The following is a 14,465-nucleotide window of genomic DNA, read 5'->3' on the forward strand; positions in this document are numbered from 1 at the left end:
CACAGACAATTTTAGAAGAAAGAAACTAATTTGTATGCCAAAAAGTAAGTTTTTTGACTTTATTTCATTTTCTAATAGCACTAACTGCTTTGCAGTTAATTAAACTCATCAAACTTAAATTATGTTATTTGTATGTCTATGGGGATATATTCTGTGCATGTCTTTAGTGCTAATGTTTTAGCTGTTAGCTGTAATGCGAGCTAGATCGTGGCTATAGGCGTCTGGGTCAGTTGTAACAGCAACAGCCTGGGTTAGTTGTAACAACCATGCAAATGTTACAACTTACCCCACTATTACTTTAACTCATATTTTTTTGTTTTCTTTGAATTACAGTATGCCTAGGTCATGGAAAAGACAGACTGACCGAGGGGTGCCTCTCAGTATTTTGGAGAGAGCATCAAATGATGTTAGAAATCAGGAAAAGTCCACCAGATCTGTGGCAAAATTGTATGGCATTTGCCATGTCACTTTGCACCGATTTTGTAAAGAGAGGAAGAAGCTGGAAGAGCAGGGATCAATGGAACTCCCACGTGTAGGATACCATAGTGGAAAGAAGGTCTTCACTGATAAACAAGAGAAGGAATTAACAGAATACCTGATGAGAGCTGCAGATGCATTTTATGAACTATGTCCACGTGAGGTAAGCAGATAGGAAGCAATAAAGGATAAGACAAGGGAAAGTTAGAAGTTTTTAAATGGTAGCAATTTAAAATATAGTATACAGTATCAGAAATACTAACATATTTCGTGATTAAAATTACAGGTAAAAGAACTGGCATATCAGCTTGCAGTGAAACATGGATGCAAATATCCAAAGTCATGGGACAAATTCTCAAGGGGTGGACCAGACTGGTTCTCAGCCTACATGAAACGAAACCCAACTTTGTCCATTAGAAGTGCTGAGGCTACAAGTCTGGCACGGGCCACCAGTTTTAATCAACACAATGTAGCAATGTTTTTCAAAAAATTTGATGAAGTGCTAAAGAGACACACCTTAACAGCAAATGACATATGGAATATTGATGAGACTGGCATAACAACTGTGCAAACCCCGGACAGAGTGATTGCAAAACGTGGCACTAAACAAGTTGGTGCAATGACATCAGCAGAGAGAGTTTCACTGGTCACCCTTACATGTGCAGTTAATGCCATTGGCAACACAATTCCTCCAATGTTTGTGTTCCCACGCATACATTATGCAGACCACTTTGTCAGAGATGGGCCAGTAGGACGTATTGGCAGTGGAAATAAGTCAGGATGGATGTAAGAAACAGAGTTCCTCATCTTTCTAGAGCACTTTGCAAACCACACCAAGGTCAGCAATGAAAAAAAAGTGAGTCTTCTCATGGATAACCACAGTTCACACCTGTCAATTGCAGCCATTGACTTCTGCAAGAGCAATGGAATTGTGATGCTCACATTTCCCCCTCACTGCAGTCACAAACTCCAACCACTTGACAGGAGTGTTTGTGGCCCACTGAAAAAGATGGTGAACAGTGCAAGTGATTCCTGGATGAGAATGAATCCAGGAAAGACCATGACAATATATGAAATACCAGGTCTTGTCAGGACGGCACTTCCAGCAGCAGCTACACCAAAGAATATACAGGCTGGATTCCAGTGCTGTGGAATTTGGCCATACAATCCAAACATATTTGAGGACAGTGACTTTGCTCCATCACAGGTCACAGATCGTCCTTCTCCAGCAGTCCATATAGACATTTCTCCAGCTGACCAACAGTCCGCTCCTCTTGCTGCTCATCTCACCAGTCCTACAGCTGACGACATGACCACTCCTCCAGATGCTCACATCTCCAGTCTCCCAACTGACCTCCAAGCTGCTCCCTCATCAGGCTGTGATGAAAACCCACAGACCTCCTTGGGCTTTAACCCAGAAGATGTGCGACCCTTACCAAAAGCTGGACCTAGAAAAAACCCCTTCAACGGGAAGAAAAAGGAAACAAACAGCAATACTCACTGATACACCAGTTAAGATGGCCCTTGAAGCAGACCAGAGAAGCAGGAAAATAAGTTTTCCAAAGAAGAGGCTGTGCCAGAAACAAGGCAAATCCACTCCCACAAACCTAAAACAATCCAAGCTTTCCACATCACGAAAGAAAAATCAGAAAATGAATAACACTGAACAGGACAACACAGATTCCTCAGATGCTGATGCGAATTTCTGTATTGTGTGCATGGAAAACTTCAATAACTCAAAGCCAAAAGAAGCTTGGGTTAAGTGCCTGACTGTGGGCTCATGAGGCCTGCACTCCAGGACAGCCATACATCTGTCACCACTGTGATTCTGATGGTGATTAAAAACTTGACAAAAACACATACAGTTCATTTGATGAAGCTGGTGCACAGCTACATTGTATCAGGTTAATTATTATGTTCAAATGTGGCAAGAGTTGTCGGTTATAATCCCCACTGAGCCAATGAAGACTCAATGAAGGCCAACCAAAATTATTGAAAAATTCAGTTGGTGAAAAGTTGTCTTTTCATCTTCTCCACTCCTTAATTGGCCTGGAATCCCACTGCTGCCACCAAATGTGGTAGGACTCGACTTAAGCAGTCAAAGAAGTGCAGGAGACTGATGCTGTCCAGTGTAGCAAGTGATTTATTCACCATTTTGTGGCCCAAACAATATTTACAAAGAAACAAATAAGAAACTCAACTCTATAATTAACTCAATTCAAATAAACATAACTGAACTTAAATCAACAGAAATTAAGGTCAAACTGCACACAGCTACACTGACCTGAACCTTTCTCTCAAAACACCTGAGTTCGTCTGCTTAAATAGTCCACTTAATCAAACAATTTCTCCTCTGGACTATTCCATTCAGTAGGTAGGTAAGATGAACATGATTATATTCAATCCTCTACTACTCCTCTTGACTGGCAACATAAACTCTGTGGTGTAATCAATACATATCACAACAGTAAATCTATTTCTTTATAAACCCTCTAAAATCAACTTTATTAAATTATAAGAGTTCTTCCCCTTCTGCACTTGGTCTCTTCCTGTGACCTCAAATGAACCCAGAAGGTATAAAGCAGGAAGTAAAACTACATTTCCTCCTTTTGCTTCTGGAAGACAGGTAGGTAAGGTAAGTTCTAAACAATACCAATTAACAGTTGAAATAAGGAACATGTTAACTTAACAAACTTGTATGAATTGATTTAAACCAAGATGTTATATTATATAATCTGTAAAAGTGCAGAACATAAACAAACCCGGGATAGTAGATGTTTGCCTATTGCAGATTACATGTGAAATATGGTTAAATCAAAACAAGAATGTTAACTAAGAATATAGACAAATGGTCTTCTCACCCACTTTGTCAAAGGGGCTCAGAGAGAACAAGAACCCAACCAGAACGACTGCAATATAGTCAGTTGGGAAATCCTCTCGTTTCCATTACCCAGTCCCTGTTTCAAGGTCTAAGCCTGACTTTTACCAGTGCCTTGACAGAACAAGATTCTGTGGTCATCCCCATGAATGCTGGTCATTACCGTTTAGCTATCCCATCCCTTCGTGTGCCAGTTAGATACGCCAGAGACACAGACGGTGAAAGATCAGTTTACCCGTGCGGCGATGAAGCTAGCTGGATAGTGAAAGTCCTTTATTCAGCGAGAATAATAAGAGTACTACTGTATTCCAGAGGCCGTGAGCCAGCGTGAGCACTGTGAAGCCCCATGTAGCATTTGTTGCTTCACATGGTCAGGTTTTTTCCCTTTGTTTATTTGGATTGGATTGGTTTTGAGGACCTAAGAAGAATCGAGGATCCTTTTCCAGTACTGGATGGCGAGCCCAGCCCAAAGAGCCGGATGAACTGGTAGATTGTAACCCGACTGGTTACAAACACACTGAGTGACTAGTGAACATTGAAAGACTGAAATTGACTTTCAAAAAATACACAAAAGACAATATATCCTTGGGTCGACCATTTGTGGGGTTTATTTTATTTTGTTTTCAAGAAGCGCGCTCTACTTTTGTTAAATGTGCACAACCTGCTAAACTTTAATAATTGCTAATAAATGCAATTGTGTTTTCTACACCTACTGTGTACAAGTCCTGTGTTGTCATACACCCTTGGCTCCTACGAATCTAGAACCTGTCTGATCTGGTCCATATTTCCCTTCTGTCCTCGAGCTGTGGTTAAAAGTAACTATACTTCCCGTACTACAGGCAAAGACGGCAAGAAGTAACACTAACAGGTCTTACATGCCCATTACTAATATTGCACCACCAGTGTTACACATACAAGCCCAATCTCAGCCACGAGAGGAAGAGATAGAAATAAGGTAATACACAGTGTGTAAGTGTGTGTTTCAACAATTAATGGGTCAATGTGCATTAGACAAGTCTCCGAGTCCATTAAAATTTGGTACCTGTCCATGCTCTCCCAGATGAAATATAGTTTGATCATATGCCACCATCAGTAGGACATCATTTGGCTTTGCCTTCAAAAAAGTTTAAAAAATACCACTGAAAATCAAGCTGTTTTATCATGTTATAATACCAGTTTTTAGGCCTAGTTAGGCTGAAGCATCACCACAGTTGTTTAGCTTTAGACAATTATTACAAAAAGGAACACAATACATATTCAAGCAGCTGAACCAGTCTCAGCTAGACTACACCATGGACAGGTTACAAGGTCACCGTGTAAGAGCACATAATACAATAAAGTATTTCACTACATAAGACGACACACATTTGTTTTTTAGTTAAACTCACTGAACAGTCCTGCTCAACAGAATCACCTGTCATGTGAAAAAGTCACAATTTGGTGGAAAGATTGTCTTATAGTATTTTTTTTTTTTTAAATTGATATAAATTTACCTCTGTAATGTATACTTTCAAACCTATAAAGGATCAATGTCACAAGGGATTAGTATATAGTAATGAATATTTTTCTTCCTTATTTGCATTTAAAAAGGTGATTTCACATATTGTTGTTTTCAGAATCTCTGCATTGTTGAATGGTTTACCCTGAAGATTATTTCACAGAGCTGTGACTCTACGGCTCCCTGCAGAGTTTTATTTCTGGAAAGCTCTTCCCCTGGATTGGCCATAGCAGGGGTTGAAACTCTTCCACTGTGCCATAAGAATAATAATGGGCTTTCCCACTCTCTTTTAATGGATTGTAACAGTTTTTAGACTATATGATTTTCAAGTATCCCAAGATGCCTTTTTCCCTTCTTTTAAAAATCTGCTTTCCTCACTGAACAATATTAATGGATGTCATGTCTTTTTGCCACCATTCAGTTTTTCTTCTCATTCTCATTTTCATCTTCCTCTCTTACTAAAGAAGAAGACAGGAAGACCTATATATTCTTAATATGACTAAATGAAAAAATCAATCAAATGTAAATCATATGATGAAATAAACAGGATTTTGACATTTAGCAGTAACATTCATCTTTTCCCTCTTTCCTGAATATATGATTAGGCTTCCTACACTTACTGAACAGTATGGGAACTGTAAATAGACATGAATGATGGCAGCAAAGACCAAATTGTTGCATGCCACTTTCTTCCATAAAGGACTTTTTTAATGACAGCAAGCTTTTGTTTTAATGGGCTTTTGCTGTGTGTGCTTTTATGATGTTATTATGTCTGCAAGCCTCCTTGGAAAATGGATTAAGTTCTGCACTGTGCAGCATTTGTCGCCTAATTGGCTGAGTGCCTTTGCACAGAGCGCACTCCTGGTAAAGAGAGGCTAAATAGGATATATGATTGGTTATTTCAGCGCAAACACATATCACACACATTATACAGTATGTCTTCCATCATACTTACTTTTTTGTGCCTGTGGGTCTGCACAGCAGTGGAAAAATATCAAAGAAAAAGCATTTGTACTGTTCCTTGTGTACTGGTACACTCTAAGAAATAAAACGTTGGATTTAATTGACAAAGTTAAGGCAATCTTTTCCACAAAACCTGGTCAATTAAACATAAATCAATATGGTTGTTATCTGCAATTTCAATGGTGATGTATATCAGAAGTGAAATTGTTCTATAAAAGCAACAGCTTTCCTTTCATTGTTACTATTTAACACCATTAATTAGAATTTAAACACTTTGTTCATTTTATTAACTGTATTGCTTTAGGTTCAATTGACAATATTAATTTGAATTTAATGGCACCATTTAGATTGCGTTTTGGACCTAATTAATTTGATTAATTATGATTTAATTAATAGTTTCATCTATATGCTAAATGTTTAGGTATCAACAAAACAAGTCTAGAAAGGTTCCTGAGTCGTCATCTATACATTGTAATTAGGTGTTTGGACCTTTCAGAGGTCTTCAGCAAAGGTCTAACACTTAACTACAGAGTACAGGTGACAACTCAAAAACCTTTTTACACTTGCTCACGAGTTACCATTTATAACATTCAAGATCCTTGCACTTCAATAGAAAACTCTTACACTAAAGCTTACATAAAGTGTAAATGCAAGAAAAGGGTGCTGCATCAACAACTTTATTTACGGTGAGCCTTGACAAGGCAAAGTTTCTACAGGGAACAACACTGCATAAGGCAATATTAAATGCTTAAAGTGCATGACCAAAATTTAAACATTGGAAACAACTTTCCGAGTTTCAACAAAGTGACATTGTAGTGTGCCGTAAGATGTCAAATTCAATACAACTTGTGATTATAGTCAGATCTGCAGATTTACCACAGCAACTTAAAAATCACTGTATAATGCAATTACAGTACAGAAAATAGTTAAGTGACACAAAAAGGTAAAAACGATTTAGTCCCCAGTTCCAAAAATCGGATTCAGAATTATAAGTTTTCTATTATATAATAAATTTTACAATAAAAAAATGCATATAGCAAATCTCAAAATATTCTTAATTAAATGCTAAGACCAAAAATCCAGTACTTAACTTGAGTACAGGTGAAAACCTTAGAACCTTTTCACATTTGTTTGCACATACACTTTAACATTTATAACACTCAAGATCCTTGACCTACAATGGAAACCTGGTACACGAGAACTAATATGAAGTGTAAATACAAAAAAAAAAAAAAAAAAAAAAAATTTTGTTGCTTTAACAACTTGAACAAAAGCCTTCAATGAGGCAAAGCTTAAACAGGGAAACAACACTGCATAATGCAACATTAAATGAAGTGTGTAAAATAAAATGTAAACATCTGAAACAACTTTCCAGTTTCAACTAAGTGACAGTGTAGTGAGGAGTAGGATGATTTCAGGATCTACAGTTGTAGGTCTGCAATGGCTACAGTCTGCAGAATTACCACAGCTACTCAAACTGAAGAAAATGTTGTGAAACAAGAAAATATATCCATCTGCGTAATTTTGTCCTCAGTTCCAAAAACTCAGTTTCTGAATTATGTTTTCTTTTCCACAATCAAAAGAGTAAATCTCCTAAATATTAAAAACTATGACAAAATATTTACAAACAAGGATCAACATATATATATTTATAAACTTTTAAATAGTAAAACAGAGCACTTATTTTGGGAGACATTTCAATCTAGAAGAGTCATTGCGTCTCCTTTTGGCAGAGTTTGTTCTTCAGCACTTGTATTTTGTTAGACAGTTTTTTGTCTTCCAGTCCCATGAGCACCTTCTGGAAGAACTCAAATGTGTAGCGAAGTGGCTTTGGGTAACTCAGATTGAGGCAGTAAATTAGCCCAAACAAAAGTGCACACCCGCTCGCCACATCGTGAAGATCCTGCAAGACTGTGCATCTCTCGATAATGATGCCAACATCTTCAAGGGAGTAATCAGGCTGTGCTCCTTCATGGATTATTTTATAAACACGCCAAATCCATCCTCTCAAGCTCTTCAGCTTCCATCACGTTGAAATCCTGAAAAGGACAGAAATATTTTAAATCCGTTGTATTTTGGTCCTTGCATCATCTATCTATTCACTCAATTTTAGTTAAAATGGTCCACACTATCTTAATTACACATATCCCTGAATGAGATTGAGGAGAACAGACCAAAGAAAAATGTGGATTTAAGACTATCACCAAATAAAGACCAAGAAGAAGATACATGAAACATGGACAGAGGGCAGAAGGAGTATGCATTAATAATATTATCAATATTCTGCTGACCAGGGTCATTTTCTTTAGTCTCGCATAAAACAATGTAAGTGAATGGAAACAAAATCCTAGTATTTCCCATGCACTTTATTGTTGTAAGCTAATTTAAAGAAAACTGATTGCTGCCAGAACAGGAGAATGCCTGGGTTTGTTTAGAAAATAAAATTTTCAACTTACAAAACTCTGGGAATTATGACAGTCAAAATTTTACTGAGGGGTGGAATATCCCTTTAAAAATAAACTTACCATGTACTCTTTGATGAGATTTTCAGGGTTCTCATTCAGGTATATAATCACAGCTTTAAGGATGCATTCACGCTTCACTTTGATTCGGGAACTCTAAACAACAACACATGCAGCGCAATTACTTTTTTGAAGTTTTTAGAGACCCCCACAGAACTTAAGTCAATTTTTATTGTTTTTTAACCAATTCATAATTGTTTAAGTAATTTTAAACATGCTTTTTGCAAGCAAGTAGTTTTTTGTGTTAGAGAATGAGAAGCTTACCAATTCATTCCCATAAAGATTATAAGTTATGAGTCCAATTACACTGATTGCGATACATTGGGTCGTGGAAAATGCAGCTTTAGCGTGGTGTACCACCCGAAAAAAGGAAGATAAGTGTTGTTGCATAGGAGTACTGTTCAAAGGAATCAAAAACATTTTGATAGAGATTTCCAAAAATTAATGACAAAAAACTACACACTGTCGCGTTAATATGAGGTATGCGGGCTACCACCACATTTGCAGTATTTATACCAAGTTTGAGTGAAAAAAATAATCTACTGTGTCACTGAGTTGTGGCGAAATGTGAAATGTTGTCTGCCTTTGTCTTTTCTCAGTGTAGCTAATTATTCCTTTGGACAATTAATGAGTAACAAAAAAAAGAAAAGAAAAAAGCTACAATGCCAGCAACGGCACTTATGGCCTCTAGGGGCATGAGTTACTTAGTTCTGCTTTGTGTCAGGACCAAGTCCAGAATATAAGCCAAAAGCGAGATGAGAAGTATAACGCAGGAGAGAACAAGCATAAAATGACCCAAGAAAGTTAAAAATACAGGTTAATAACCAGACCTGAGATCAACCTGCAACTAATCTATTAGTTACAGAACATAACAAGACAGAATACCTGTGAAATTGCAGACAATGCTGCTGTCATCCGCCGCGCTGTTTCCCCTCCTTTTTTTCGTAGAATCTTCATCAACTGGTCAGAGTACTGGTCAAGACTGCTCATGAATGTGGACAGCAGTGGAACTGTGGTGATAACCTAAAAGACCAAATAAGAGAATTCAAAATGTAAAATTGCGTATTAAGGAAAAAGTAAATAATATGAAAGCATTAGGTACCTTCAACATGCACTTTTGGAGCACAGCTCAAATCTCCGCAGCTCCAAATTCCACAACCAGCAACCTGAGAGAAAAAGAAAAACAGAAAAAATTAATCGTGTACAGTGAGACACATGCAAAGGGGTAGCACAGAGATGGTCTAAACTTAAGAACAATCCTGTTTCTTTTAAAATGTATTAATAATACAAGTTAAATTTCAAATGCTCCAAAATTTCTATTACTCATTTCATAAATCTGTTCCTGTGAGCACGTTTACCATTATATACCGGAGCAGCCCAGTCTGTGAACGTGACCCACTTGCCCCCAAAAATAAAATCAAGTATACTGGGTGGCTAGTGCTCCGTTTGTATCGGTTTGTGCTGGTAAAATCCTCGTTTGTATCGCTAGGTGTCAAAGATATTACACTTTTATTTAATAGGTCATTCAGAGTCCCCATTTGGCAGGTGCACTGAAAAAAATATGTTGTTGGATTTACTTAATTCAATGGTGGACATTTGTTGCACACAGATGTTTTGCTTTGGCAGCAACTTAAACAACTGAGTTAAATTAACACAATTTATTCATGTTCAATAAACCTGTGCAATTTGTGTTGATAAAATGTGACTTAAACATGTTTTGATGAAGTAATTTGAGCTCTTGAAATATTTTAATCCTTCACAATTTTCTCACTTTATCCCAACACCATTCAATAACTTTTACCCAATACTACTTGGTCCCTTAAATACTACATGTTATCTTCAAATTACATTTTGCTATTATATTCTAGTATCAAATACACAATTTTCAAATGGAGGCCTTATAACAGATTATATTGTTCTCTTCCAAGATGGTTGCTGGCATCCACCAGTAACCTTTCAAAACAAAATGTCTAATTTCACTGCATTGACAGTAGGTAAAGAATTAAACTGACATTACTCCACTACTGAATCTATATAAACCAACAGTTAAATAATGTCAGTTCTTCCGTGTTCTCTGGAATCAATCACAGCAAAGAAATTAGACTCTTTCTTTTGAAAAATGTTGGGAAAGAACAAATCAAAACATTCTATTTAAGGCCTCTGACGTCAAGATTCAGTTAAACAACAATTATAACTAAACAATTTGAGGTAATGTTAGTTTCCATTAACATTAAATTAGGTTACTGAATTGGCAAACACCTTCCTATTAACATTACCCATTTTACCCCAATAACTAAAGAAATTAGCACTTGCAGGTCAAAACCTTTATTCAAGAGATGCAAAAATAACATTGATACAGTGACTGTCAAAAATTACGGCACTGATCATACTGTGACATCTTGGTTCAAAACAGCAAGCTTAGAAATATTCAACGTTCCTTACTTCAACTGAATGAAACTGAAAATACCATTTCACACGGCCCATATGGGATATTTAGACTGCATAACTGTTCATGCTACATCTCTTCACTAGTAAAAGAAAGAAAAAATACAAAGAGAAATTTAAAAATGCTGCCAAACAGACAGAGAACTTGTACAGAGCAAAAGGAAAAACAAACAACAACAACAACAAAAAAACGGCTCGTCCTCATGGCAGTTGCAGTGTATATAAAAATGAACCCTGCGATCTGTTCCTGGAATTGAGCTTCAAAAATGCAGCAGAACAAGTGTGAGATTTAAATGTCTTCTCACCTAGAGCTGGTCACCTCACATGCATAACAGTGAGCTTCGTTGCAGGAGCAGTTTTGTCTTAGTTGTGAGCTTTTCTTGAGAGCTGAGTTGCTTCCAACTCCATTACCACCCTTTGAATCACCTCAAAAGTGTAGCAGAGTTGTGATGGGTAACTCATATTGAAGGAATAAAAAAGGTCCAAACAGCATGGCTACTGCAAAGGTCACGTTATCCAGATCTTGAAGAACTACTATACCCTCGATGATGATGCCAACGTCAGAAAAGTCATTGCCTGGTGCATCCTCTGGAGACAGATGTTCATTGTGGTTTTCTCAATCTGTGCAGTGGCCTCAGTCAAGTCCTGGTTAAAAACAAAACATTTCTTTAAGATTCCTTTTTAAACTCATCTCTTTTGAATCTACCAGTTCTAATGTTAGAGTAATTTAAACCAATGCAAGCAACATAGTAAATAGCTATAGCCAAAGAGTGGCCTGCCATGCTGCCATTCATGGTCTAACAGAGTTTCTAAGAGAGGGTGAAAAACATAATTTCAAATGCTTTACATTAGTTTTTCTTAGAAAGACACTGGCCCATCAGAAATCCAGGTTTTGTCACTCAGAAGATGTTAGAATTTAGACTTTCAGCCCCACAATTTGGTTAGCTGTTGGTCTTTTTTTTTTTCAAACAAAAGCTAATGTAAATATTGGTGGGATTTTCCTTTGTTCACTAGAATGACAAATTTAAAGTTTTTTCACACTGATGTGACCCCTAATACAGGGGTGGGGCCTCAAGGGCCGGCGGCTGAGTTCACTACCAGGCCTCATGTGAACTTCAAATTATTAAAGAGGACTACTGGTCCTAACTGGTCCAATGAGGATCAAGTGGATAACTAAATGCATTTTTAAATGTTGCAAAGCCACAATCTACTCATAAAACACTCACCATGAACTCCTGCACCAAGATGTTGCAATTGTCTTTCACACAGATGTGGAGCACTTTGATGAGACTCCCTTTGAGCATTAATGTCATCCTAAAGTATTATAACAAAGAAAACAGAGATTTGTGAACTTTTCAGTAGCACAGAAGAAAATGATCCCAGACCAAAACTTAAACCAGTCAACATGCAACACCAGCATCTACAAAGCAATATCAAAAGTTCCTGTTTGACATCCACTTTATGGATATATAGTTTCCAGAACATTTATTTTTTTAAAAAGATCAATTTTTCTCAGTGGGCCAGTAAATGCATGACGAAAATTATGGCATCCTTTCGGTGGAATCAGTACTCACAGGTAATAGTTGACTGTTTCAATGGATGCAGCATAAAAATCTTTTACTGACCTAATGCAATACATATACACTTTGTAGTTAAAGAATTTTAAAGTTCTTACTGTCATCATGGCAGCTACATCCTTTAGCTTTGTGCCCTGTTCCCCCGATCACTTTGCAAACACTTTCAGCAGACTGTCAGAGAGAAACTCAGCTCCGTCAGAAACCTGTAAAGGCATGGTTGGGATGCACTGGAATGCTGCATTTCATCTGAAATGACATAAAATTATTTTGAAATAACAGCAGGCACTGTGCTTGGTTAATAATCAGTAATGTTTTGTTGAATAAAAACTGTGTTTCCAGATCTTATGGGATTAAAAAAATGTTTATTTCTGATTTGCAACCCAAGAACCCACAAGTTACAACCTCATTTTAGTTCAAGTGTGCATTAATGTGAGTCCAGTAATCACCTTTCTGACAATACATACAGGTATAAGTTAAACCTATGGCAGATTTTGGATTTCTCAGTTGTATTAATAGGGTGGTCTATTTGAGTATGCATGCACCTAATAATTATAAAAAACCTATTATAATTAAGTTACAGAAACCTTAAGCGAAAATAGAATATACTTTCTTACCATAACACCTTGAACCCACAATCCATCAGCTGACTCCTGGTGAAATGCAGAATAGATGTGGTCTCTCAATGTGCATCAACAAAAACAAAAACAAAAACAAAAGGACAGCAGGTGAGGGCAGGAGGGGTAGGGATGTAAGCTAGCATAATGCCGCTGATGATATTAGCTAAAGCTGTTCAATGTCCAAAATCTCACTAACACCACGGTGCAGTAAATACACAATGTAACTGAAGAGTCAGTTGACAAATCTATTCACACAGAAAACCAAATTATGTTATGAGTGCCTTGTAATTAGGTTTAATGTGATATTACGGCTCTTGTGCCAAAGATAAATTCAAATGAAAAAGCGCCAATTCTTTGATAACAGATAAAACAGCAAATAAGCTAACGGCTCTTTTTTAGCATGTTACATGGCGGCACTTTAGACGTTTAACTACATTTGGCTGAAATATGGTAAATATTAATTCAAAAAATCAAGACATACCAAAAAACGTAGAGTTGGCTGCTCGACTTGACTGAGATGGATGCATTTTTTAAACCACGATCCAAAGCCCGCGAGATGAAATCACGCGTGGTTTCACGAGATTTAACGTTGCTATCTTATTGACTTACTTCACCTGAACATGATATAAACAATTTAATACACCCTTTCTGCATATCATGTAGTTTTTACACTATATAGTTACATTTATCTTTAAAACATGAGGCAATTGTGTTAAATACATGCAAGATGCTTACATAAATCCAAGAGATGGCCAGTCCCTTTTTTTCAGTGTGGGGCAACACTGAGATCTTGTGCAGTTGAGCAGCAGAAGAAAATGTATTTGCCTCAAAAGAACTTGATTCAATTTATATATTTTATGATGTGCATTTTTTAGCAGCAATACATTTTTCAGAGGTTTACAGCTCTTTGTGGATTTAGCCTGTTGCTTTTGTTCATATGTTAGTAGATGTTGCATGAGCTATCACGGCTGTTCTTTGACACCCATTATGAGGGTGAGAGGGGAGCGGGAGATTGACAGATGGATCGGGGCTGCAGTGATGTGGATGCTGGGCCAGTCCATCATGGTGAAGAGAGAAAATAGCAGAAAAGTGAAGCTGTCGATTTGCCTGTTGATCTACGACCCTACCCTCACCTATGGTCGCAAGCTTTTTGTAGTGACTGGGCATGTCCCACCAGGATGAGACCCAGGGGTAGACCCAGGACACACTTGAGAGAATACATATTTTGGCTGCCATGAGAAGACCCTGGGTTTCCACCGGAAAAGTTAGAGGAGGTACCTGGGGGAACCCCGAGGTCTGGGGTTCTCTGTGAGACTTTTTAATCAAAACGTTTCTAATCAAAAACTGTTTCTGTCATGGCTACTGAACGGACTCACGCACAGACAGTTCTTTCGCAGAGAACAAAAGGAGATTTATTCACAACAGGGATCACCTTAGTGCTATATATATGTACAGTGAGTTGGGAGGGGGGTCCAGGGCTCCAGGGAG

The 14,465-nt window shown here is 37.5% G+C and overlaps 1 long non-coding RNA gene across 1 annotated transcript; it reads right to left on the reverse strand.

The window, feature by feature from the left end:
• Positions 1–9,947: 9,947 nt before the first annotated feature.
• LOC147337439 (uncharacterized) lies at positions 9,948–13,743 on the reverse strand. Its single transcript, XR_015130861.1, has 4 exons — positions 12,975–13,743; positions 12,459–12,606; positions 12,010–12,097; positions 9,948–11,428 (listed from the first exon to the last, which is right to left on the reverse strand). It is a non-coding gene; the product is annotated as an uncharacterized LOC147337439 (long non-coding RNA).
• Positions 13,744–14,465: the final 722 nt, after the last annotated feature.

Source organism: Aulonocara sp. 'chitande type north' Nkhata Bay, linkage group LG2 (assembly GCF_057382095.1).
Source record: "Aulonocara sp. 'chitande type north' Nkhata Bay isolate Kocher_YH1m ecotype deep benthic linkage group LG2, A_spYH_male_GT1.1, whole genome shotgun sequence".
Lineage (NCBI taxonomy): Eukaryota > Metazoa > Chordata > Actinopteri > Cichliformes > Cichlidae > Aulonocara > Aulonocara sp. 'chitande type north' Nkhata Bay.